The 27495-nt window shown below is 50.7% G+C and overlaps 1 long non-coding RNA gene across 2 annotated transcripts in view; it reads right to left on the reverse strand.

Annotated features, from left to right (window-relative positions):
- The window catches only part of LOC307175409, a 355370-nt gene that overhangs the window by 95878 nt on the left and 231997 nt on the right, over positions 1 to 27495 (reverse strand). For both annotated transcript variants that reach the window (XR_013824330.1, XR_013824331.1), the window contains exon 3: positions 1891 to 2025. This is a non-coding gene — a long non-coding RNA (uncharacterized lncRNA). The remainder of the gene's footprint in view (positions 1 to 1890; positions 2026 to 27495) is intronic.

A 27495-nucleotide genomic window follows, 5' to 3' on the forward strand; every position in this document is an offset into this window, starting at 1 on the left:
CAAGAGAAGCCACCACAATGAGAAGCCTGTGCACTGCATCGAAGAGTAGCCCCCGCTCAACGCAACTAGAGAAAACCCGTGCACAGCAACGAAGACCCAATGCAGCCATAAATAAATACATAAATATTTTTTAAAATGTATAAAGAAGAAGGAAAAATGACTATCAACCCAGAATTCTATATCAAGTGACAGAATTCTTCAAAAGTCAAGGCAAAATAAAGAATTTTCAGATTAAAAAAAAACAGAATTCATTACCACTAGCAGACCTGCATTATAAGAATTATTAACTAAAGCTCTTCTGGCTAAAGGAAAATATCAGATGGAAATCAGGTCTACACAAGCAAATGAAGAGTCCTGGAAATTCTAAATATGTGGGTAGATAAAAATGTACATGTTTTCTCATTTCTCATTATTTTAAAGGTAGCTGACTACTTAATATAAAAATAACAGTATACTGTGGGGTTTATAATGTATGTATAAGTAAAATATATAACAACACTGGCAAAAGGACATGAAGGGAAGAGGAATTATACTGTCGTAAGATCTCACATCAAACGTAAATTGGTATAATATTAATGGAAAGTAGACTTGGTAAGTTAAACGTATATTACAAACACTAGAGCAATCACTGAAAACGTAAAACGAAGAGGTACAGCAACTAAACTTACAGAGAAGATAGAATGGAATTGTAAAAAGTACTGAACTCATACACAATAAGGCAGGGGAAAAGTGAAACAAGGAACAGATGGAAAAAATAGAAAATAAATATCAAGATGATATATTTGAACCCAATCTACCAATGACCATTCCAATTCAAAGGCCCAAGATTGATAGACTAGATAAAAATCAAGACCAAAATACATGCTGTCTACAAGATATACACTTCAAATACACAGACGCAGATAGATTAAAAATAAAGGATGGAATAAAATATACCATCCAAACACTAATTATAAGAAAGTTCTATTCAGCATGGGGTATATAGTCAGTAATACTGTAATAACTTTGTGTGGTGACAGGTGGTAACTATGCTTATCATGATGACCATTTTGTAACGTACATAAATACCAAATCACTGTGTTGTACACCTGGAACTAACATAGGTAAATTATACTTAAATTTGTTTAAAGTAGCAGCAAAAAAAAAGCTATATTGTCAATATAGCTTAATAAAATAATAACAAAATAATTGTTTTAGTTTTTACAAAGGAAGTTCTATTGACTACACTGATATCAAGTAAAATAGACTTCATAAGAAGGAATAAAAAGGAACATTACATAATGATAAGAGGTATGGTAAAGATAAACAGTATAAACAATTTTACACCATAAATTCAAGAGCTTCGAGAAAAATGCACAAATTCCCTGAAGGGTACAAACTATCAGAACTCACTCAAGAAGAAACAGAAGGACTGAATAATCCTATATCTACAAAGTAAACTGAATTTGTAGTTATAATTTTCCTTCAAAGAAAGTATCAGTTCCAATAGTTTCACTTGTAGACTCTATTGTTAAAAATTAGAAATTTTTAAATTGGAAAAAAAATACCGAATCTGTCAGACACTTTCAGAAAACAGAGAAAGAGAAAACCCTTTACAACTCATTTTATGAAGCCAACTTATCTTGATGCCAAAACCAGAAAAAAAAAATATTATTAAAATAGAAAACTACAGACCAATACTCTTCATGAGACAAAAATACTTTTAAAATATAAGCAAACTGCGTTCAATGATATATAAAAAGGATAATATACCATGACTCATAGGGGTTTATCCTAGGAACAAAAAGTTAGTTTAATATTCCAATATCTGTGAAATCATATGATTATCTCAAAATAAAATTTTTTTAACTCATTTGACACAATTCAACATCATTTATGGTAAAAACTCACCATATAGCAGGAATATATGCATTCACTTGCAGGACACTTTTCTTTGCATGAGGCCCAGGACCTTGCTTTCCTTCCTGAACTGGCCCTTCTCGCCAGGTTTCAATCATGCTGAGGCCCAGCAGTCCAATGTCAGCCCTGGGGGGAAAAAAAACGGCAGTTGAACACTTAACTGGGATCATTTTCCAAGTCAGAGGCTGAGTCTTAGAACAGCTCAGAAGTGGCCCAACAGGCCCTAACCTAAGGCTCCGGGGTGGGGAGAGCAGACTGGGAGTTCCAAAGCTCTTTCTATTGATATTCTAGAATTTCCACTGCACTTCAGAAACTGTTCACTGACCCACAGAGCCTCTGAGTGTAGCAGATCTCAGAAATCTGAAACAAGCCTGTCCTTCATTTACAAGCAGAGAAACTGAGGCCCTGACAGTTTTGCAAAGTCACACACAATTTGGAGGCAAGGCCAGAGCTCCAGCCAGGGACAGAAAGAAGTAGCCACCACCCAGTCACCAAATACAAACAGATCCCAGCATCACCCTGGGTCTTCCTTTTGATTATGAACATTTTCAAACGTACCGAAAGGTAGAGGTAATATAATTAACACCCACAGATATATATCTGTCATCTAGATTGAACAATTGCTAACATTTTGTACTATTCGCTTCATCCGTTTTTTTTTTTGCTAAAATATTTTACATTACAAATATCACTACCTTCCACACTTAAATTCTTCATAACCCATTTCTTTAGAAAATAAGAGCATATTCCTATGTTAATTACAACGTCATTAAGGTGCCTAGCAAACTCTTTTTAAATTCCTTAATAATGCCCAGTCTCAATCTGTAGCAGATCCTGCTGGTGTCCATCCCGCCTCTCCCGGCCCTCCTCCCTGGAAGGCAGCTGCTGCTGCAGTGGGTGCACCCTTACACACTGACACTTCCAGCTCAAGCGCCTCCCTGTCCATCTGAGGGCAAGCTAGCGCTGCAAGACTTTTCACCATAACGGCGCAGGCTCAGAGTGCTAGGCAGTGAAACCCCAGGAGGGACAGGACTTGGTCATTAGATAGCCAAGCTTCCTTGCCCCTTGGAGGAACACTTCTGAGTGTGCAGTCACTAAGGGGGTTCCAATGCAACAGAATTCCCATGGCCCACAGAAGGAACCCACCCACTAGCTCAGCCTGCACTAGTTTTCCTCCCTTTCCTGTGTCACTCTGCAGCCCTTACGGTGCTTCGTGGGGTAACTTCCCAGGTAAACATCTCACACCCTGATTCTAGTCTCAGCATCCACTTTTAGGGACCCCAAACTAAGACAATGTTCAAGTTTTCCAATCGTCTTAATCATCCTGTGTTTTCAATAGGTCAAAACCAAGAGCCTAAACAATGTGGGGTTTGGAGGGGGCAGGGGTGCAGTCAGGGAAGATAAGAAGCCACCCTAAGTTCTGTCACTGGGCCTGGGCTGCTTGACCAGTGGGACTGGACATGTCCTGGTTTTGCCCACTCAGCTTCTGAGCCCCCTTCCTATAGAAACCACCCCTCCCTGACTCTCTACTCCTGGCCCTGGGGTGGGCAAGTGAGCCAGGCCTGGACGGTCGGGGTCCCCCACTCCCCAGACCACAGGCGTTTGTTCAGGGAGGAGCAACGACCCTGGTGAACCAAGGAGAGTCAGTACTAGGCTCTGGTTGCCACTGGGGAAGAGAGGTTTACTGCCTATCAGGCAGGATGTGAGCCTGGAGCTGCTGGGGCCATTTCTGCCACCCTGTGGGGACAGCTAGCCTGAGGATGAAGTTGACACAGAGGAACAAAGGCTGAGAGATGGAGCTGACAATTCCATACAAAACCTGGGCCCAGTCATGCCTGACTCCTGGCATGTGAGTCAATCCCCTCCCCTTCTGCTTAAGCCAGGCTGAGCTGGATTTCTCTCCCTCCCCGACAAAAAGCGAGTGCTGACTGCTACACAGTCAAAGAGTTCTCCATTCGCTGGGAACCCCCGATACCTGAGCTCAGTGGCTGCGCCTGTGTCATGCACCAGGTGTTCACCAAGGTGGTAAAGAAGACTGTTTTGAATGGACAAGGACCCGCAAAAAAGCCAGGTCAAATTCTCTCCGTCATTGTCCCTTGCCTCCTTCCAGCCTGTTGTCTGCACTGCCTACGAGAATGACCTGTGTATGCCCACCACTGTGCTTTACAGGAAAGCAAAACCCTGATGCTGGAGGGTATTATACTTTCAATAATTTGTGAATTCCCTGAAGGCCCATAACACATACTAGTTTATACTATGCTGAAGCCCAATTTGTTTTAAATACAATAATAGCTGGTGAAAGGAGCAAGTCACTTCCCTGGGGAGTGAGCCTCGCCTACCACCTACATCCACGTCTCTTGAAGGGGAAATTATACACGCTCTGGGAACGGTCAGCTGCTTGGGGACTCACAGAAGCCCAGGAACTGTCCCTGTAGGGCTGCTGCGGGTTTCCTCTGGCAAGAACAGGCTACTGCTGGTTGAGCACCTACTTCTGTGCCAGGCATTGTACCAAGTGTTCCACATACATACCATGTATGTCTCCTCAAGACAGTCTGGAGAGAGGGACCACTGTCCTCATGGGACAATTGAAGGAACGCAGGGCCAGAGAGGTAAGTGGCTTCCCAAGGTCACGAAGCATTTGTGATGGAGCTGGTGTTCATTTCTAGGTCTAGAAAACATGCTTTTCCTGTAACTCCTCTATCTTTTCCCACTAACTTTAGTAGGGGTTCAATAAGCACGTATAGGGCTATGAACAGAATTTCAATTGTCTGCACACTGACCCTCTGGCCAGTGAATTGGGAGATGAGAACACACAGGTGTTGTCCACATACAGAGAGCATGTTTAGAGAAACAGGGCTTCCCGAACTGGCTGGGCTTCTTTTCAGTAAGTCTGGAGCAGGTACTGAGCATCCCTACTTTTTTAACGAGAGTCCTAGGCGGTTCTTGTGATTAAGCACTGTTGACAGCTGTGCCATGGGGCGCTATGACAGACAGAAAGGACAGACAGAAAGTGGCTGTGACACTCCTCTTACTCAGATTGAAGTGGAGGGAGTAGCAGCGCCTAGTTACCGACCAAGGTGAGTGCAAGTGGGAGCGAGTGAGGGCAGGACCAGAAATCAAGGAATTTTACTCCTGCCCATGACAGCTAACAGAGTGTTTTTTTTCTCCTCCAACCCTGAGGGTTTTAGAGGGTTTTTATCTGTACTGAGACTACAGCCAGGACCATAGGTACGGGGCTGTTGAGCGGTTCACACAATTCGCGAAAATAAGACATTTGCATTTTTTATTACTATTTCACTTCTCCAAGTCACCACTGCTGCAAAGTTGATGAACAGAGCCTTCAAGACATCAGCTCAAAGCTCAGAGAAGAGAAAGCCCAGGAATGCCTTAAATGTCTGCTGCCAACTTCCACACCCTAGTCCCCTGGTCGGGCCAGGGAGCCATGCGGTGGCGTGTGACTCTTCCAGAACAAGTGAGGGCCCTGGGAGAACCCTGGGCTGGGCAGGTCGGGGCAGCCTTACCTGGAGTTATTCACCGGAAAGGAGGGAAGGTCTGTGGACTGGGAATTATGGCACCATGGAAGGGCATAAGCCTCCATTTCTACAACTGAAAATGGGGATAACTGTATTTTTTCATATGCTATCTGTCGTTAGTATTCTCACCTCATCTAAACACAGATTCTACCTTCAAAGATCCATTCATTTTTCACCTGACTCTGAGCACATAGTTATATAGTGTCAGGACTGGAAGAGCCTTCTAGAGATCCCCCATCTAGTCAAACCCATTTATGCCACAGATGGAGGAAAAAAACAGAGAGGTTCGAACACTTAAGAAGGTCGCACAGAAGTCAGTCTAGAGCCAAGACAAGCCCCAGCCCGCCCAGCTCCCGGTTCCTCACCACCCCACCAGCAGGCTTGGCAGTTTATCTAACTGCAGACATGGTGAGTCTAACAAAAATTTTGGTGTATCTAAAAAAAAAAAAAGATTGATTTTGATGTTTTGAGGCTTCGTGAAACCAGCAATTTTAATCAATTTTTCAAAATTGCTAATTCCATCCATCCAAGGAACTCACACACAAACAGAAGGGCTGATTGAAATTTAAATGGCGGCTGGCTTGCTAGCTACAGGCACCAGGCTGGGTATCTTCATATGCAAGTCTGCAACTGTGTCCCGGCCTGGCAGCAAGAGGAAGCAATCTCCCTGAGACACTCGAAGGCATTAAGAATTCAGGCAGCCAAAACGAGAAGCAACAACATGAAATGATAAAACAAAGACAGATCATTATTAGCGCCAACATAATGTGTTCCCGTGTCCTCCGATCTCATTTAGAGCCCTGCTCGTCGTCTATTGAAACTATAATTAGGCTGATAGGAACCAGAGGATTAAAGTAACTTTCTCCCCCCGAATTGCGAGGATTTCAAACGAGCAAAGAGGGGGAGGAGATAAACCTGAGAACGATTTTAATATTCTGGGCTACTGCTCCCACAACAGCACGGGCTGACAAACAATGGCCGGTTCCTTCCTGAGGTGGCCTGGGGAGGGATGTTACATCGCTGCCCAACCCACCTCAGGGATGGCAAGCCCACCTCCCTCCCCAGCCAAACCTTCGCCTTTGTCCTTGACACTTCGCGCTTAGTGACCCCTTCTAGGGCCTGACTCAGAAACCCTTTGCCAGTCCGTCCTCCTCTCACTTCTCACAGCCTCTGCTGGTGTGACCGCGTCCTAACACACCTGCCGCCGCTACTGCATCAAACTCCTGTCTGGCCTGGAAGCTCCAGAGGGCGGGGACCTCTGATCTCTTCCTTCAGTCTCTGGTGCCTTTAGTTAGATGCTACTTCCCCGCCTTAGTCGGGCTCCTCATGGCCACCAAGGTCACCTTTCTCATCCCTTCTATCTATAAACCAATTACAGGACCCACTCCCCTACCCACGAAACAGCACCAATCCCAGCAAACATTGAAGCCCCTTCCCATCTGTCCCCACACTGCCTCTCTGGCCCCTCCTATCCCTGGCTCTGGTGGCACGGGACCACCTGCCCACCAGAATATGCTGCACACTTTGCCCCTCAGGCCGGCGCACACACACAGCTCCAGCCCACCGCTCCTTTATGTGGCAAAATTCTATATGCCCTTCACTATTCCCTTCTCTTCACCAGAGCCCCTCGGGAGTCTATCATTCCCTCCTCAGAGCACCCACGGGACTGTCCTCACCCTCCTCCCAGCTGTGGCCCTCAGTGTCGGTGACCCCGTGGCGACCCTCCAGTGGACTCCAGCTCTGCAAGGGGAAGGACCAGACCATGCTCAGGCTCACATTGGTGGAATCCAGTGCTTGGCCAGAATCATGGGATCAAAGTTCACTTTAACACTGATCAACCTGGACACGCTATTTGGGACCCCAGAAGCCCTCAGCCTGGAAAACTCTTACTGCCCCTCCCTGTAACCTCTTTTCCCTGCAGGTCTCATCAACTGGAGAGTGTTTCCTGTGTGAGTGTGAATGCGTGTGCAAGAGAGTATGTGGGAGTATGTGTGCACGTGTGTGTGCCTGGGGTGGGTGCACAACACGCACACGGAGAGTCCGGACGAGCTGGGTGAAGAGGAACTCTCACTTCCGGGCTGAGGCATCTGTACAAGGGACGAAGAGCAACCGTCTTCACCTGGGATCAGAGGAGCAGGTCAGCATCCAAATTTCCCACAGTCACTTGCACAAAATGTCATATTGCCTCATCCAGGCCTTCACATTCCAAGTTCGCAGATGCCTCGACAGCTGACTCGAAAGTGGTAAAACAGGAGCATCTGACAGTCCTTCACCAAGTGTCCACTGAGCAACTAGGAAGCGCAGCATCTGACAGTCCTTCAACAAGTGTCCACTGAGCAACTAGGAAGCGCCCGTCATGGTGCTAAGCGCCCAGCCTTCCCTTCCCAGCCTCAGTTCCCCCACCTGTGAAATAAGGGGAATTCTAAATAGCTAAGGGCCTGTGCAGCCAGGAGAATCTGACCTCTACTTACTGCCCCTTGAGGGTGTGACTGCCACATTCCATCACCTGGGTCAGCAAGGGAAAAGCTCTGTGGCCCATCAGGGACAACTGGGCCTTTCTAAATGGCCACCACATGCCTGCACTTAGAGGGGCCGAATAAAGGGGATGGAAGGGCTTCCTCCTCACTTGAGCGACGTGGAAACTGAAATCCAGGGAGGTAAAGGCAAGGACCAGTTCATCCCTGGAGAGGTCCAACCAGGCCCTCAGGCCCCTCCCACCTGCCCTTTTTCTTTTGTGTCCCTGCGTACAACTACCCATTGTCTCTGAGAGCTGCGGGAAGGGCGGAAAGCAGCTGAGAACTCTTGGCTCACTTTCCTCATCCACTCCTTTAAAGGATAAGATTTCTTTGCTCAGAGAAGCAGCACGTGCAAATGTGAGTTCTCCGTCTATGCCTGATGTGTACGCGGGTGAGCGTGTCCACGAGCGGGAACGTGTGTGTGGGAAGGCAATTTGATGTGGGCTGTGTGCATGAAATCAAGTCCTATGGGTACACATGTGTGCGTGTGAGTACACCAGCAGGTGTATGTGGGCGTGTCATTGTGTGAGCAGCATCGTGACTGTGTATTTCAGATGTACAAGTACGAATATGTGTCCCCACGTAGGTGTATGCGTGTGTGTGCTGTGTTACACGTATATGTTGTATTTGGGATTGAGGAGAATAAAAGGCCATAAAACGCACATGCTTCCAGAGATGAAAACCACATAGCCTGATCCCAATGACAAGTGTCGATGGCTTTTCCCAAGACCTCTGTCAAATAAAATCATCCTCATTTAGGTTAACTTACGATTCCCACATGACCCCAAAGATCAGACAAGTAGCATCAGCTAATGTCACATGCAGGCTCCCACTTCCCAGATGGGTTCATTGGATTCAGGGTACCAAGGAAATCATAATGCGGGTTCCTTAGAGTTTTATTAGAGGTAGATTTCCTTACAGTCAGGCTGATCCAGAGGCAGCTTCTTCATCTGCAAACTGGATAGATGGTGCCTGCCTGGTGGGGGTGTTGTGAGGGTGAAGTGGGGTGGCAGATGTGTGAGGCCCAAGGCCAGCTCCTGGCACATAGTAGGTGCTCAGCCCACGTCACCTGTACTTCACTGTGACAGCTGAGGGGCCTGCGCGTTGGCTGCCAGGCATCGTTAATGCCCGCTCCTCTTGTGCGGGACCAAACAGGCTTTGGCAGGGTCACCCCCGCCCAGCAGCCCCTCATTGTACATGCCCCATTAGTTGCACAGTGCCCCAAAGTACAACGGGAACGCTTCCTACACTGTTTCCTCTGCTAAATACCTCTGTGACAGCTTCTTGGCAGGAGCAGAGTGCCAAGGTTAACATATGTTAAGAATATGTGCTGCAGGCATCCCACCTCAACGTGGAAGCAAGAGGGAACCGCACCTCATCAGGGCCTTCCCTGAGCCCACAGCCTGGAAATCTGGTTTCCCCAGTGCCCCATGCAGCCTCACCCAGGAGCCCCCAGGGGAATCTCAGCCCAGGACAAATCTTCTTGGTTATCTCATCTGCCCTTCTCAGAGTTCAGAACACCCTCCCCTGCATCCCTGCCTAGTGACCAACCAGCCTCAGCTTACACAACCACCAACAGGACACTCACCACCCCCAGGGGAAGCCAAGTACCCTTCCAATACTTCCTCTGGGTCAGGCCCTGAATAGGACACTGGGATGAGATTGTGAAAAAGTTACAGCCATGCCCCCAAAAGGCTTACAGTCAAATGGAAATTTCTAACCAATATCATTGTGAAGGTAGGGATTGCTTGTATATTCTCCCTTCAGGGGTCCTGCCCCACCTTTCCAGCATGTCCTCCAGTCCCAGAAAAGGCAGTGACCAGACATATGGCAGGCCACAGTCTGAAGCTTCATGGCCCCAAGAAGGGCCTCTCCCTGCTACATCACAATTTTACCTTCTTTACATCTAATACCCAGGAGCTCGGGGAAGCTGGGTATCACACCTACACAGCCACAGTAGCATTTGGCCCCAGAAGCCCCCGTCTTCTGGGGAACATGCTGGTCTTCCTAGAAGGGCAGAACTGGGGAGTTCCAGGTCCCTGGAGCAGACATAATTTGGTCATTTTGTGGGTGATTAACTCAAGGCTTTGAGAGGACATGTGATTATTCCAAAGTCATACAGCTATGGGGATCCCACCTCTGGTTTTACATCTAGGTCAGCATGCTACAAGCTTCCAGACTTTGGTCGGTGAGGTCAGTGGATGGTGGCCTTTCCAGGAGGCTAAGTTCAAGTGTGGTTTTTACTGGGCATGGTGCTGCAGAGAACATCCTCTTAAGTTGTTCCTTTTATGAGTTCCATGTCTCAGTTACCATCCCATGAAATTCATCATTTAGACTAAAAACCCTCACTGACTGAATCTATACTAGGTGACATCTGTGCTCAGAGCTTCCAGGAAGAGGGACGTGAAGATGGTTGGGAGGAGGAACAACAAAGGAGATGTAGTATTAATGTTAAACAATGCTAGCTGCTGCATCAGAAAAATCCCCAAATCTCAGAGACTTAACAGGATAAAGTCTGTTTCTTGATCATATTACATGTCTACTGCAGGGCAGTAGGAAGCTCTGATCCATGCAGTCATGCAGGGAACCAGGCTGACAGAGGATCTGTCATCATGTAGCTGTGCCACCTGGATCACACAGCATCTGTGGTTGCTGCAGAAGGGGAAGAAAGGGATGGAGGACTCCTGCCAGCTCTTAACTGCCTCCGCCAGGAAGTGACACATGTCACCTCTGCTCACAGTCTAGAACTAGTCACATGGCCCCACTTTCCAGCCAGGGAGGCTGGAAATGTAAGGGATGACATGGGATCTTTGGTGAGCACTCACTGTCTCTGACACAGACATTTTGGCCTCACTCCTCCAGGGGCTTACAAATTGGCCAGGGAGAAAAGAAACGTCTTCTGGGGAAGAGAAACTGGTCCATGGGTTTGTGTGACACTGAAGGCCAGAGAAAGGAGAAGTCCATGAAGAGGATAAAGATAACCAAGGAAGGCTTCCTGCAGGAGGGTGACCTAGAAAGAGGTATTTATTCAACACCAAGGTGGGAACAGATAGAATCTCTCACTAGTCTCAGAAGAAGGAAGGTGGAGGCCCTGGAGCGAGGGAGTTTGGTCAGACCTTTGGGGCCAAAGAGAGGCCCTTGAGGAACAGCCTGGGGAACTGGATTGGGAGGGGGTGGGCAATTAGTATGAAATAGGCATTTAGGGAAGGAGAGGCTTCCTAGGGAAGGATTAGAAGCAAGGGACATTTAAAGGGCTCTTCTGGGAATCCTGGAGAGAGGAAATGAAGACAGAGAGGGTGGCATTGAGCAGGGATCAGACAGGAGAGACACCTTACATGGAGCCAGCTAGTCTCCAGGACAGTCACCCAGCTGGCGATGGAAATGCCTCTGAGCCTATAAAATCCTGACCTCCATCCCACACACGGAGCTTCTGGGAAAGCTGCAGCATTAACCCCACGAGAACGTCTGTTCAACAACTGTGCTGAAAATGAGATGATCTGATTTCGGGAGGTAAAGCGCATCTTGAAGTTAAACTCTTGGCTCTACTTTTAAACCCTCTCAAGTGGGTTAGAATAGCTGGCTCGTCCTTAATGGATGGAGCTGGGCACTCCCTTCCCCTACCAGCCACTCGAGAGGGTGTGAAGACACACAAGGTCTCCCTTTTGATAGCACATTTCTCCCCTGCATGGGGGTCACATTGCACTAGGGCTTGGAGGCAGGGAGGGGAAATGCTTGAGGACCTGGATTCTGGAAGGCAAGAGGGAGCAGGCCCATCTCCTCTGCACAGGAGTCTCTCATACCTCAAGTGAAGCTTCTGTTCTGGAGCCAATGACCCTCCTCTACCAGCACCTGGACTATGTCCTGAGGTCACAGGTGGGAAAGGAGGGTGAGAGGACATGAAGTCATGACCAGCAACGACCTGAGAGGTTGCTTGGAGGGTACATGGTCAGACTTCAGTGGTCTGATTAGCTGATCAATATCATATGCTTGGCTCTGCAGGGTAAAATTCCAACTGACAAGTGGTTCACGGGATTTACAGGGAGGCCCAATTTTCTAACAGTCAAACTTACCAATGAAATGTGCCAGCTCAAGGAAAAGACTGTGCTCCCTATCACTGGAAAGCCCAGACAACCACCAGTTTCTCAGCTGGTATAAGAAGGGGTCAGACAGGAGCCAAGCTAATGCCCTGGCAGTTCTGACGCACGCAGGGGCTTATTCACAATCCCGGTTACCTGACAAGTCTGCACATTGTCGTAGGGTGGCTAGTTTGACTCAGTTTGCCCAGAACGTTCCCAACTTTAGTACTGAAAACCCTGAGTCCCAGGCAAACTGAGACAACTGGTCACCCTACTTTGTAGGTCCCGTAGGTGAAAGCCTTGAAACTCACATTTAATCCTTTTGGACCAGGTAATTCAGTGGTTCAAGGTTGTGACATGCCATGCTTCACCATCATTTGTTATGCCTGCTAAGGTTGAAAAAAGGATCAAAGTTTGGAAAGTTTTTTTTTTGCGGTACGCGGGCCTCTCACTGTTGTGGCCTCTCCCGTTGCGGAGCACAGGCTCTGGACTCGCAGATTCGGTGGCCATGGCTCACGGGCCCAGCCGCTCCGGGGCATGTGGGATCCTCCCGGACCGGGGCACGAACCCGTGTCCCCTGCATCGGCAGGCAGATTCTCAACCACTGCGCCTCCAGGGAAGCCCTGGAAAGATTTTTTTTTTAATGAGTGGATTCAAGGTTGTTCATAGACGAACACCATTCTAACCTACATGCATCCTAACATGCTTTCTTGTATGGGATGAAAAGAAGCAAAACTCTGGGTAGTTAGCATGCCAGAGCACTGCTTTATCAGCAGCTGAAGTGAGCAACCAATCCTGATATGAGCCGGTTGGGAAATCACTACAGAGCGTTACTACCTTGAAAATAAGAAAGCAAGCACCACCCGTGAAGCGTTCTTGGCAAAAGAAATGAACCTGAATCTGGAGAAGCCTTTAGATCCAGCCTCTAGTGTAACAGATACCAAGGAGAGAGGAACCAGTTCTGCCACCACAAGAAAGAAGGCAACCAAATCCTGAATGTGGGACATTCTATTCTTCATCAAGCCAAAAGCAGGAGAGATAAGGGGGTGGGAGAAGGGGGCAGAGAAGCTGCTCTGTTTAGAGCCATGAAAACCAAATACAAAGAGAGGCTTGAATCTGGACAGGAGTCAAACAAAGTGACTGAAAACAAGGACATATTTTCTGGACTTAGCAGAAATATCTGAATACGGATGGGACATTAGAGTAGTAAACTCAATGCCTTCTGAGCTGTAAGTTTTCCAGGCTGGCTGGTGGGAACAGAAACTATAGTCATCCCTGTGTAAGCTCCATGCTCTATTCCCGACAACCCTCTGGCTGTTCCCCCTCACCTCCCCAGGTAATTGCCTCACATGCAGATGCTGATGAGAACTCTGCCAGTACTGGAGGGGGACCTGGTGCAGCTCTGTCAACTGCAGTCTCCCTGCACCCTCGGCTCCATCCCCGCCGATCAGGGAGTTCACCAGGCTCCTTGGGCCCCCCTCCCTGTGCTGCAGCCTGGGATTCACTCCAGGCAGGTAACCGGGGACAATCATAGGGCTCACCTCACTTGTCTCCCATCTCTCGTAGATCACAGCACTTTGCTTCCTGATGCCCACCATCTTGAAAACCATGGTTCTTATGTTCTATTTTTTCTTCAGACAGGAGGCTAGATCCAGTGCCTGTTATTCCACGTGGGCCAGAAATGATGTCCTCCCAACAGCTTCGACAGGTGGACAGAGCAGGAAGGACCATGTCCATTTCACAGACAAGGACCCCGGGGCTCTGAGAAGCGGACCAGCCTGCCGGCTCTAACTTGCTATGGCCTCTAGCCCTGGGCTCTAATTTCAGGGCACTTTCTGCTGCAGCAGGCTCCTCAGGTAGGCTATCCTGGCAGGCCTTCAGCACCCACGTTTGGGCCTGGCCTGCTGTGGGGAGGCACTTTCTAGCTCTTTCCACTGGGGTCTGAAGAGCTGGCGCTAGCCTGTGCTAGTTGTGAGTTTCCGTAAGCATTTTTTCCCCTGTTATCAACACTATATAAAATAAACATTTGTCTGACTTGAGGTTTTTGGCTTTCATGAACTGTTTCCCATCTGTTTCTTTTTTTCCTTCCCTCTGCCCCACTCCCTAACTCTCATTCTCACCTCCTGGCCCCCCAGGGCCAGCAACACCATTCCCACTCACCCCTAACACCACACACACACACACACACACACACACACACACACACACACACACACTCGCGCTCGCACTCTCTCTCACTGGTCTATGTTCCTTGTTTGGGGAAGCACTGGTAGTCTCTTTCCTTTCTTCACATTGCTTTGCTTTCCTTTGCCCTTTCTCCCATATCCCCGCTCTTTGCTGAGCATCTTTCTATATTCTGGTGTGAAGCATCACCGTTGTACTCCCAGCTCTGCTCCTTGCTGTGTGACCTTGAGCGAATCACAAAACCCTCTAAGCTTTTATTCTCTCTGAGCCGTAAATCCCCACCAGGTACTGAAGGTGTGCGTCCCAGAGCACCTTCTGCTGACTGCCAGAGGTGGCATGGCATGGCATGAGGCACGCTGGGGCTGGAGGTCCGAGGACCTGGGCTTGAGCCCCGGTTCTGCTGCCCCTGACCGTGTGGCCCTGCAGAGATGCCCAGGCTCCCCAAGTCTCCGGTTCTAACCTGTAAAGTGGAGACAAGGATCCTGCACAGCTGGCATTGTGGGCGGGCTGTGAGGGCTCTCTGCTTCCCTGGGGCGACTCTCACATTTGACACAAACGGTTCATGGGCTTCTGGCGGCACGTGGACACATGTGGCAATGAGATGACCCCAATCAAGCATGCTCAGAGAATGGAGGGGACTCTCTGGTGACACAGACCCTGGCCTAAAGCCTTGCCGTTACCCAGCACACATCACCTACTGGCCCAATTTCCCTGACACGAAGAACGTAGTTCATAGCTAAGAAAGAATACAGATATATAATTATTTTATCTTTTTGATCATTTTTACTTGAGAAAATTAGAAAGATACAGTAGAGTTTATTAAGGAAAATGTTTTAAATAGCTCATAGTCGCTTCACCCAGAGATAACCAATACACTGATTTATTTTTTCTTTCAATTTTTATATATATAAACACATAAGTACACATATCTTGAAACTATAGACAGGACGGAAAACATGTACATGCATGCCGTGGTAAGAATTTCATAAGCCACATAGGCATGTATGCAAAAAATATCATTTTCATGGTATTTTTCTACATGTGCAGTTCATTTCTTCCCTGAGTCCCATTTTCCCTGACAGCAGAAGTGCTAACCCAGTCAGTCCTGGGTGAATTCAGTCACTTCAGGTTTTCTCCTCAGTAAATGCAGATTTCAATGCAGTCAGCTCAGAACTTTTCTCCCTCCGTCTCACCATTCCTAAAAGGCTGGTCTAAGGTTCCCATGAGGCTAGGATGGGGGCTTTGGACAGGGGTCCAGAGGAGGCACCTGGTCAGCTGTCCTGCACTGGTGCTCGGCTGTGGACATCCATGAGGCCATCCACACGTCCCCTGTGACCCGGGCCACTTGGTCCCTCAGCTCAGTCACAAGTCCCCTTCATGGCTGCTGCCTCCTTCTCCTCGTGTCACCTCTCAACGAATATACACTACATACCTTGCTCGAAGGAACAGGAAAATTCAGCGGCCCTTGGGTGTCCCACTGGGCTGTGGGAGAGGCCATGGAGCCGAGGTGCACAGAAAGAAGACAATGCACTGCTTCCTGCTTTACAAGGCCAATTCGTCACGCACCCTTAAGGACATACCCATCCATCTATCCAGCTCTCTCCATCCCTGTTTACTAATTACAACAGCAAACACTTATCTAGTGCTCACTAGGGCAGGTGCTGTACTACGTACTTTATGTGTAATAACTCATTTCATCCCCACAACCACCCTGTCAAACAGATATTGTTATTATCCCTCTTCTTTACAGAAAAGGAAACTTAGCCCTCGAGAATTTAGGCATCTCACCCCAAATCACACAGCTGGAAAGAGGCAGAACTAGGATTCCCCCCAAAATAGCAGGACCCAGAGCTCACACTCGTGACCAACATGTCACTGTGTCCATGACCCTCCTGCAGAGACACACGTGCACACACACACACACACACACACACTTCAGGTTCTACTTTCTCATTTAAGGTGATAACAGTAGAGCAAGTGTCCTCAAATTAGGCCGATGCGAAGGGTCAGAGTCCCAGAGACTCCCTCATCCTCCCTTTGTTTGGTCGACCAGCATGGAGCACCCATCAGGGGCCGCAGTACAGAGTGGAACCAGGCGTGGTCCCTGCCTTCCCAGGCAACTCCAAGCCCCCAGTGAGGGAGCCAGACGTGGAGACAAATGAGATTTCCCCCGGTAAGACAGGGAGGGTGATCACCGTGCCTCTCTCAAAGGGCTGGCGTGCAGACGAGATTAGATAATTTGCGTAACTGTGCACTGCACTGCCTGCACGTGCCACTGGATAAATGTCAGCTATTAACAGTATTTTAAAATGTCACCACCCCATGATCCAGGGCAAAAGAGAAGGGCATGCTTCCCTAAATGGGCCCAGTTGAGGGATAACCTAGGAGGGCCTCGTGGGAACCAGCACTCCCGCCCGGGAGCCGCCCAGGGCTCGCCCTGGCCTCCACGATGTGATGTGATGTGAGCGAGGCAGGTCAGACAGCGCTCCAGCCACGGATCTGCCGCTGTCTCTCAAGGGTTCCTCCTCAAGGCCTTGCACAGTACCAGGCAGGAAGGTGACCTTGGCTCCTGGGCACCCCCTCCAGTGTCTGCATAGCATGAACTGAGAGAACACACAGGAATGCTCCCTAAAAGTTCAAAGCTCTGTGCAGGTTCCCTGCCTGGGGGCAGTGAGCTGGGCATTGGTGGAGAGGAGTTTCGGCCTGTCCCACAGGACAAGGAGCAGCCAGTCCTGTGTGTGGATCTGGAAGCACCAACCATGCACTCCGTTTTACAGCTGGGGCGAGGTAGACAGAGGCCGGTTGCTGGGTCTCTTCCAGTCCCCATGAAGTCAGTCTTCCGGCTGCTGCTGAGAAGTGCTCAACACAGAACGCCTGGAGGCCCTCCAGAGGCTGAGGCGGGGCCTGCTTGGCACCAGCTCCTGGGAAAGAAAGCTGCAGAGAGCAGCCAATTCCCAGAAACTGGAGACCGGGGTCCTCGGCGAGGGCCAGACTGCTTTCCCGAGCTGCAGGCCTGGGAGACAGGGCGCTGTGAGTGGCACATCCAGGCCTGAGAGTGGCTGCCCCAGAGCCCCCAAGAGCACAGCGCTCCTGCCACCTGGCACAAGCCTGGCTCCCTGCCTGTCCCCAAGCCCTAGCAACTTGCAGGCCACGCAGGACTTTGGCCCTGGGGCATTGGCCGAGGCTGACCTCCACACAGGGGCTCCACAGCAGGAAAGAAAATCTGCCCCTGCCCATCTGCAGAGCTGGTCCCACACTACGTCTTTGTCCTCAAGGAGAGCTGGTCACGGATTCCTGTCCCCAACTGACACCTAAGGAAGTAGAGGCTCAGAGGGTGGAGGTGAATTGCCCAAGTTCACAGTAACAGGACAGGCCTCGAAGCTCAGCCTCCTGCCTCACCCCTCACCGCCCTCTTCTCTCGCGGTCCATCCACACTAGTTCTCTGGACCAGGTGTTAAGGCCACATGGAAAGCTTTATGCTATTAGCCAGAAGTGGCACAGAATGGAATGAGCACCTGAAAGGGACTCAGAGAACCTGGCTTCTGATCCTGGTTCTACCACCCAGCTGCTCTGTGGCCCCGGGAAAGCTTATTTACCTCTCTGATCTATCTCATCATCTATTACAGGAGAACGATACCTGGGACCAGCCACACAGACGAGGTTGTGGTGGAGAGTGAAGGAGCCCAGGCATAGAACAGTCCTGGCCAAAATCACTCTTTCGTGCTCCGTGATCCTAAAGAGAGGCAGGACCGCCCAGCCAGAGCCAGCTGGGGCCTAAGCCATAAAAACACAGGCAAGCTCTCCACTTCCTTAGCAGGAGATGATGAGCCCAGCCACTCACCTTTCTGGACATCAGTTTTGTAAATGGATACAATAACACTCAGAAGGTCACTGTTATGATTAAAGAGCACGTATAAAACAGCCTCAAGGAGAGGAGCTGTTAGCATAAATATTATTCCATTTGAGATAGCTCAGGAGCCCCATTTGACTTCTTGAGGCTGTGAATATACCAAACATCCTGTGACACTGAGTTTAATATTTAAAAGGTTGTCCTAGGCCAAGGCCACCCCATTCCCACCCTGTGAGGCAGGTACATGAACCCGATCATCTTCAGTTTCCAAAATTGAAGACTGAGGCCCAAACTCTGGGGGATGACTAAGCAAGCCCGCAGACTAGGATTCCCTTGTCTCAGGTGAGAGGAGTGCACCGACTTCACACAGACAGGGAGACCTGGGGTACACTGGCCCCACGCACACAGAGAAGGGGACCCAGGGTCACACTGGCCCCATGCACACAGAGGAGGGGACCCAGGGGTGCACTGTTCCTGTGCAGACAGGGAGGGGGACCCGGGGGCGCACTAGGCTTCAGGTAGACTGGTTGCAGGGGAGAGGAGCTTTTCAGAGCAGCTTCACAATGAGCTAAGTTGGAGACAGAGAACCACCAAATCCCCCACGTGGCACAGGCAGGCCCAGCCAAAGCCCCTCCCCCCACCCCCTGCAGCTCAAGCCCATCTGGCAATCCCCTAAATGGGGCAGGAATGTTTACAGGCCAAAGGCCCTGGCCCAGAAGCCTGAAACTCCCCTGCCTCCTCAAGGCATCCGGCGGCCAGGTGGGGTGGATCCAGGGACACGGGATGCGGTGAGAAGACCCAGCTGGGCCCAGGCCCTCCCTAGGTAGAAATCAGGCCCGCGATTGCCCCTAGTTGCTTCTTATGTTGTGACACTCCGAGAGGTCATGGGGGAGGGGAGCAGCAGAGAGCTGGGTAGGGATGCGGAGAACCTAGGGTGGCAGGCAGAGCTAAGCAGCTCATTGGCCTGCGGGTGTGTCGATCATCCCTGCTCTGCAAGGAGGTGAAGAGGAACCACGGGAAGGAGGGCAGGCACCTGGGAAGCTTTGGAGGCAAAAGGCTTCTGGGAGCTGTTGGGAGGAGCACAAGAGCAGCTGGACCCAGGTCCTAGGGCCGCCCGGGAAGAAACACAGGTGCAGAAGCCTTCACTCAAGTATGGGGGCAGCTTTGCCAGCCCTACTGTGCCGTGCTCCAGGACCAGCACCCTCACCCAGTGCTCGAACCAGCCACCTAGGGGTCCACCTTCGTCACGTTCCTCTCCCTCGCCTACCTGCCACAGCCAAGCCTTGCCGAGTCTTCCTACTACCTGCTCTTTGGATCCGTCTACTTTTCCTGGCCCCATTGCCACCTTCCCTGCCCAACCCCCATCATCTCCAACCTGGACACTGCCCTGACTTCTCAGAGTTTCCTCCACCCCCTACAATCCATCCATCCCTCCCCCCTTCCACCCTGCGGGGGCTCCCCACTGCATTTATTTAGCTCACCCCTGGCTCCTCCAAGACTTAGCACATTGCCCAGCCTAGTAGGTACTCAATAAACTTTTGTTGACTGAATGGAAGGAAGGAGGAAAGGGAGGGAGGGAAGGGCAGCAAGGCCTCTTGCCCAAGAGAAGTCAGACACCAAAGGGGCAGAGTAGAGGAAAGCTGGGAGGCTGGCATGAGCACCAGGTCAGCCAGAATATCGTAATCCCCTCATTTTAACCCAGGTGGCAAACCGTGCTGGGCCAGGCTGGGCTCGTTCCTTCTCAGAGCCTGTGAACCAAGCATTATAAGGGGCCCCTGCAGTTTCCTGGCCCCTTCTCCTTCTGTGACAGGCCACTCCACAGAGCCGCATGGGCAGTCAGGTCTTCTGCTCAGACACCTCCAGTGGCAGCGTGCTCACTACCCATCAGGACAGCCCATGCTGAGGGTTATTAAGATCACTGGGCAAAGGGCAGTGACACGCTCAAGCTGACCGGCACTCTCATGGTAGAGGCCGGCTCTCCAGCCCCCCGGCCTCCTCGCCCCACAGACCCGGGCCTCTGCTTTGCCACGGTCAGCGCCCCTCCCCCCACACCCTGGCTGCCCGCTCTGGCCTGGCGCCAGTTGGTTAACGCCACTACTTGAGTTTGGAGCCCAGAACTAAACACAGCTCTCCCAGGAGCCCCGGAGGGAAGCTGGCCAAACGTGGGGAAGCTGATGAGGAGGATGAACGCGCCCGCATCCGTGCCAGGGGCGGACGCCATCGGCTGGGGATTTAGATGTTCTCTAGAGCTGCCCCTGGGTGTGCGGAAGCTCGACCTCAGGCAGGGGGTGGGGCTTGTCCCATGCCAGGGCTAAGGATCTGTCTTCTCTGTTTTCCAACCCCACCATCGGCTCCATCTGCAAAGAATGGAGAGGGACCCAGGCTACAGCCCTCTTCTGGTACCACCTCTTCTCTTCGCACCTGCAGGCAGTCTCCCACCCCACACTTCCTCCCATCAAAACAGACTCCCAGGGGAGAAACTGGACCTCACTGCAACCACGGTGAGCGGTTAATAACATCTTAATGCATCTTCCTTCCAGAGGGATTAGCATTGGCAGGATCCAGGATTTAAGCCAAAGCAGCAAAGCAACAGTGAGGGGATTTCAGGCGCTGGCCAACAGATCGGGACTGAACAGAGGACCCGGGAGCCCTCCCAGCATGCGCGAGACCATTCCAACATTATCAGCAGGACAGACGCAGGCCTGGGCTTTGTCAGCTTCACTATTTGCTTGCTGTGTGGACCCACCACTGAACATTTCTGACCCAGTTTTCTCAGCTGTACAGTGGGGGTAACACTCTCACTTTTTTTTTTTTTTGCGGTACGCGGGCCTCTCACTATTGTGGCCTCTCCCATTGCGGAGCACAGGCTCCGGACGCGCAGCCTCAGCGGCCATGGCTTACGGGCCCAGCCGTTGCGCGGCACGTGGGTCCTTCCCGGTCCGGGGCACGAACCCAAGTCCCCTGCATCGGCAGGCGGACTCCCAACCACTGCGCCACCAGGGAAGCCCAACACTCCCACTTTTATCAAATTGTTGTGAAGGGCAAGAAAATAATGAGGTCAGCCCCCTGGCACAGAGTGGGCACTCCATCACCATTTTCCTTCCTCCTGCCACGTTTCAAGCATCTAGGCCATCTTCCTGGAGGAGTGGACAGAGAACGAGCTGGGGCAGGATGCGGACAAAAGCATTCTATCTGTGCACTTGAATCGTGGTCATTTCCTACAGCCTAACGTAATCCCAACCCTCCCTCTACCTTCTGCCCCAGGGCAGTCTGCAGAGGCTAAGGGGGCCTTAGAGATCAAAGGTGTCCCACCCCCTAGTCCCTTCTTCCACATCCTGAAAACTCAAAGGCCAGAGGCCCTCTGGAGTTGTCCCCAGAGACAGGGCTCAGCGGTCATGTCCTCATCCTCCTCCAGTCAGCACCGAGTCCAATGTTCCATTAATCTAACCGCCACCCCAAAGCTCGGTGACTGAAAACAAGCATGTATCATCACCGCTCATGTTCCTGTGGATTGACTGGGCTCAGCTGGGCAGTTCCCACCCCAGGTCCCAGATGGGACTGCAGTCAGATGTCCTCTGGGGCTGAAGTCATCTGAAGGTTTGACTGCTTGGATGTCCCAGATGGCTCCCTCACATGGCTGGGCTGTCATCTGGGAGCTCAGCTGAGGCCGTCCGCCAAATCACCCACACGTGGCCTCTCCACGTGGCTTGGCCATCTCATAGCATGGCAACTGGCTTCCCAGAGGGCGCATCACATCCAAGGAAGCCAGGCAGAAGCTGCAAGGCTTCTTGTTGCCTATTCTTGGAAGCGTTGGTACATCACTTTTGTCACATCCTATTGGTCAAGCAGGCCAAGCCCAGCCCAGATTCAAAGCAAGCAGGATAGGAGTCCACCTCCTGATGGGGGATGGGCAAGGTCACACAGCAGAAGAGCATGTGGCATGGAGATAGTGTGATGGGCATCTCTGGAAAATACAGTTTTTGTGCCCCAGCAAAGGAACTTGTGCTAATGGGGGAGGAGAATCAGCACCGTCCCAGGGGTCAGAAAGATCTGGGCCTTACTTTCAGTCCACCCAGAGGCCAGCCAGCTGTCACTCACACTGCCAAGGTGGCAGGTCTGTCCCAGCTAGCTTCGAGTGTTTCCCCATCTGGGTTAGGGGTGGTTGTAAAGATAAAATGAGATCTCCTGCTTCTTCATTCTAGTCTAACAGGTGTTCATCAAGTGCCTTGTTTATTCATTCATTCAACAACCATTTGCTGAGGGTCGACTTGCACCAGCCCAGAGAGGAAGCCAGCATGGCCAGGGTTCAATGGAAGACACACATTTGCTCAGACAACTACAAAACACTGCTCAGCGCAGCAGAGCCAGGGTGGACAGAGTTGATGGGGTGCAGGCAAGAGAAAGGCTGGCTTTGGTTGGGGAAGGAGAAATCGGGGAGGGCTCCTACCTTCAAACGCAGACCTGAACCTCTTCTTGACAGACCCATGCAGGTCTCCCAGGAGGTAAGGAGGGAAGAGGAAAGGTCCCCATATGGAGCAGGGTATGAGAAAGTATAGCAGGTTGAGCAAATGGCAGGCCACCTGGATGGCTGTAATGCAGGGAGGGGAGAGGAGTGGGTGTGGGATGCAGTTGAAATGTGATGGGGGTGGGGATAGAAAAGCAGGGGTCTGATGGTCATGCAAAAGTTTAGACTTTAAACCAAGGGGAAATCCATGAATGACTTTATCATAATCAGACCTACCTTCTAGAAAGTTCAAAAGGATATGTTGCATAGAATGGATTAGAAGAGAGTGACACAAAAAGTAGCACGATGATGTTACTTACTATTCGATTATTTAATTACCAGGTTCCAGGCCCTGCTCCAAGCTCTTTATACTCACTAGTCTAACAAACTTCATGACAATTGCATAATCTAGGTAATATGATAATCCCCATCTTATAGATGAGAACACTGAGGCATAGAGAAGGAAAGTTTCCTGCCCAAAGTCACCAGGCAGGGAAGCGGCAGAGCTGAGAGCTAACCCAGGTGTCTGGTTCCGGGGTCTGCCTGTTTCATCACGGGCTTGCTCTGCTTTGCCATAATCCGGGTGAGAAACACAGCAGGGCCTCAGCAAAGGGGATGGAAGGGTCAGGGCAGGTGTTTCCTGCCCACCACTGAGTGCCCAGGGGCTGGCCCAAAGCCTGGCAGGGAATAGGTGCTCAATGACTGCATGTGGGCACAGAATGAGTGAAAGGAAGGAACCCCACAGCCCATTCTGAATCTCCACATCACAAGGATTACTAGCCTTCCATTCATGAGGCAACATGACCGTGACACCCACCACCAGCCCAGCCCACTGGGCACCGGAGATGCTGATTGAGAAATAAGGTGCTGAGCCGGCCTGCGGACTGACAGGCAACGCCCCTCGGAGACCCGGGCAGACAGATGCAGGCTCGTTTTGCACTGTCTGCCGCAGTATCCAGGGACCCCAGAACCAAGCGGCACCTCCTCCACAGGGAGCCCTGGCCCCCTCCTCCATCCCCACCACCCAGCTCTGTCCCCTCCCGTCCCCTGTGGAGAATGCTAACAAAAGCACTGAAATGAAGCCCATTTTAGGCTTAGAAAGAGTCCCCTGCTGGAAGGCTGTTTGCAGCCGTGCTGGGAGGCTTCACTCTGCGGCACACACACAGGGTCTGCTGGGAATTTTCCGAGGGGCTGGTGCTGAGGGAAGCAAAACAGATGCTCAGTGGGGACAAACTGCACTTCACAAATACTTAGCACCGTCTGGGTACAGAGGCGGGCTCTCACTGGCACCGGGAATTGGAGGCACCTGACCTGTCATCTCATGAAATCCTCAGTGGCTGTCCCGCCCCATCAGGGCTCCAGCAACCTCTCAGCTCTCTGGCTCCGGCTCTTCTGTTCTCCTTCTTGCAAGAAGTGCCAGTGGGCCCCAGCCCATCAGGCCTCATCACCTGCTCTGTGCCCAGAGCCTTTGCACACTGCCTTGCCCCTTACATCTAGCTTCCCAACAAGCCAGGGTGAGAGAGGTATAATTGGCTCCATGCAACAGGTCAGAGAAGCCAAGGAGGTGAAGCAACTTGGCTCAGTGAATACATGGCCAAATCAGGATTTCCAACCCGTCTTCTGACTCCAAGTGCAGTGCCCTGTCCCCCTCACCTCTTTCTTTCTCGTGGTGTGGGACCTTCACATGAACCATGTCTTATTATACACCTCTAGAGAGACACCACTTCTGGCTGAAGATCTCACAGAGGGCCAGGCCATGGGCATGGGGGAGTGGAGGAGGATGTACTGCAGAGAAAGTCTCAAAAGGGGAAGGTACAGACACAGTGCTTGGGGTTGGTGAGCAGAGAATGCCTGGCTGGGTCGGAGCATCCTTCCATTCTGAGGTCAGCAGAATGGAGGAGAGATGGAGGGAGGGAAGGGGAGGACTTTCTCATCCTTGACCAGTTACCTGGAAGAGTGATGAGAACCTCACAAAGCATGGCCCAGCAGAGGGTCTATTAAAAAGCCACTGGTTTATTCCTTTGGCCATGGGGGGAATTTACTGCATGGACCATTCATATATTTTTTTCTTTGAAGCAAGTTCTGTATCTACAACAAAGGAGGTCTAGGAGAGAAGACAGACCTGGATTTTATAGCTGAGCTCGTGAAGCAGAGTATAAATATTCAAAAATGCAAGAAGCAAGTTCCAGAATCTCCTCCAAAGATGCATGTCACCGAATCCAACCCTTTTATTTTTTTAACTACACTTGGATAAGATGCCACAGAGTAATATCCAACAGACCTGTGGATCCCCCGTCATGTAGGTCTGACCCTGGGATACCATTTAGGTCCTGGGACGCGGTCCAACGTCACTTGCCGAGGACACTGATGGACCAGCAGGAAGCAGTGTGACTGCTCAGAGCAGCAGCGGGAGCTCCTGAGCCTGGATTTCCTGAGTGTTACCACGGCCAGGACACAGCAGCTACATGGCTGTGAGGTCATGGCCAAGTGTCTTCATCTCCTACACTCATCTCCACTCTGGGTCTCAAAGATTCCTCTAGACACTAACATTCAACGATTCTTATCACATAGCCCTGGTCAACCCTAAATCTCCAGAGAGATGTCCAGAAAAGAGCCTGTGAGCTGGACCCCAGGGCATCAGTCTGGCCCAGAGATCAGGGTGGGGCATTTCTGGGCCTGACCAAGAAAGGAGTTCAAGTGCTGGAGGCTGGTCCAGGTGCCAGCCAGGGATGGGACTCATCTCATCCAGCCGGCCATTCGGGCCCATACCCTGCCCCCCCAGAGCCTGAAGGAGCCAAGCTAACATAGACTTGATTTTCTAATCTGTAAAATAGAGTTTTATTTCTTTGTTTTATCATAAAAGAGAGTTACTGTGCCCGTCAGGCTCCACCAGTTACGTGTTCCTACTCTTCCTGTCCTTTCTGGGTTACCTATTTTTCCACATGGTGGGTGGAAAGGCTTCCAGACAGGAGTCAGAGTTGGGGGGAGCCTTCTCGAAGGTCTAGCCCTGCCTGACTGTGGACCACAGCAGAGCACTGGATTCTCACAACCCAGAAGGAGGCCAAGCAAGGATTATCAGCCCCATCGCTTAGTCAGAGCCCCTTCAGCTGCTATAAAAACTCAAGAGAACCAACTTTTTCAAAAAGAGGAGAGATCTGGCTGGCCACAGGAACAGTGGGATCCAGGCACTCAAATGCCCCAGGACACTCTCTCTCCTTCCTCCATCTCCATCCTCTGTGCTTCTCTGAGTATTCACTTTATTCTCCCATTGTCAGGTTTTCAGGAGGATGAAATACTGGCCACAGGCATCTCTGGCTTATATCTAAGCAAATTGGTACCAAAAAAGGATTAAACATTCTTCTAGGCCAGCTCGAGTAGCAAAAATCCTGGGGAAGGGCTCTGATTGGCCTGGCTTGTAGCACACAGCCACCACAGAGCCCAGGAGGAGTAGACGGGCAGTGACCAGGAGAAGGCAAGGTTAGGGGTCAGGGCAAAGGCAGTAGCCACCATACTGCAATCGGCAAAGGAGAGAGGGTAAGGAAGGAGGAAATACTCTGAAAAGTGGCAAATGCCGCTCAGATGCCAGCAGGCTGTGCCAGCAGGTGCCACACTTGGCCTGGAGGAGTCTACTATCTTTTAAGTGCTGGGCCAGTCCGTTAGAGGGTGCAATTCACCTCCTCTCTCAAGTGTCCCCAATATTATATTCCCAAAGTGGTGACCAAAATGAGGGTAACTTATTTTCTCAATTTCAGCATCCACAAGGTCCCCACAGGATCTGAATAGAGCAGCCCAGGGGAGAGGCTGCCCTCAGCCCTGCAAACGAGCAAAAGAAAGATTTCTGGCCAACAAGGACACTCTCGGGATCATGCAGGCAGAGGCAATGGCAGGTGCAGAGGCAGGACACAGCAAGTTCTCTCAGGCTAGCTCCCCAGGATTTTTCAGCATTCTCTGCTGCTGGCCCCAGGCAAGCAGAGCCGGATCCCAGCCCCACGACGGGTCTGTGCCTCTGTGCTGATGGGCCCTTATCAGATAGAAATGTGATTGCCACTAGCATGTTCACTTCTTGCTTCTCCTACCATCCACCCAACATTCAGACAAATTCTTCTCTCTGATTCATGTTAATTCTTTCTCCTGGTCCTCATTGGTCCCAACTCATCAGAGGCAGTGGGGTATAGTGGAAAGACTATGGGTAGAGGATTCAGGAGCCTTGTTTTTCATTCTGCCTCCAATTTACTGTGTACCCTAAGACAGGAGTCACACCCTCTCTGGGCCCTACCTACTTCCTCTGCAAACCAATGGAGTTGAACCATTCAGTGTTAGAGGCCCTTCCGGCCCTTTCTGGAAGAACGTGGCATAGCTGGGCCTGGCACTGCCACTTTTAACCCTTCTCCATCTCACTTCATCCCCACATGTCAACTCAGCCACACTTAATTCCAGCCAATTAGCCCCTTACAAGTTGGGCCACTGACAGACCAGACACAGGCAAGGACATTAGCAAGGACATTAGTGCTGAGAGGGAGAGATATAGCAACACTCTAGTTCATCCATACCAAACCTCTGGGCAGGAAGCTTCTCGACTTAGGGCAGCTGTAGACCAGGTTGGTCACCAGAAGGGGGTACCTCTCTCCCATCAAGGGTCCTCTCCCAGGCTTTGGTACATTAAGCAATCCCCAAGGATACCATCAAAGGGCCTACATACTTGGAGCTGTTTTTGCTCTAAGTTATCCATTGTACAACTACAGCATTGAGCCTCAAGGAAAGTGACATGACCAAGATCACACAGCACACTGAGGTCAGAGCCAGGCTCAATCTTAGGGTTCTCAAGCCTTGATTTCCATTCTGAGCTAAAACCCATGATGCCTTATAGATGGACTGTGATATAACCAGAGAGCAAGCCAGCCCATCCCTGGAATCGCCTCCCTCTCTTCTTCTG

The sequence above is a fragment of the Stenella coeruleoalba genome, assembly GCF_951394435.1.
Source record: "Stenella coeruleoalba genome assembly, chromosome: 16".
Classification (NCBI taxonomy): domain Eukaryota; kingdom Metazoa; phylum Chordata; class Mammalia; order Artiodactyla; family Delphinidae; genus Stenella; species Stenella coeruleoalba.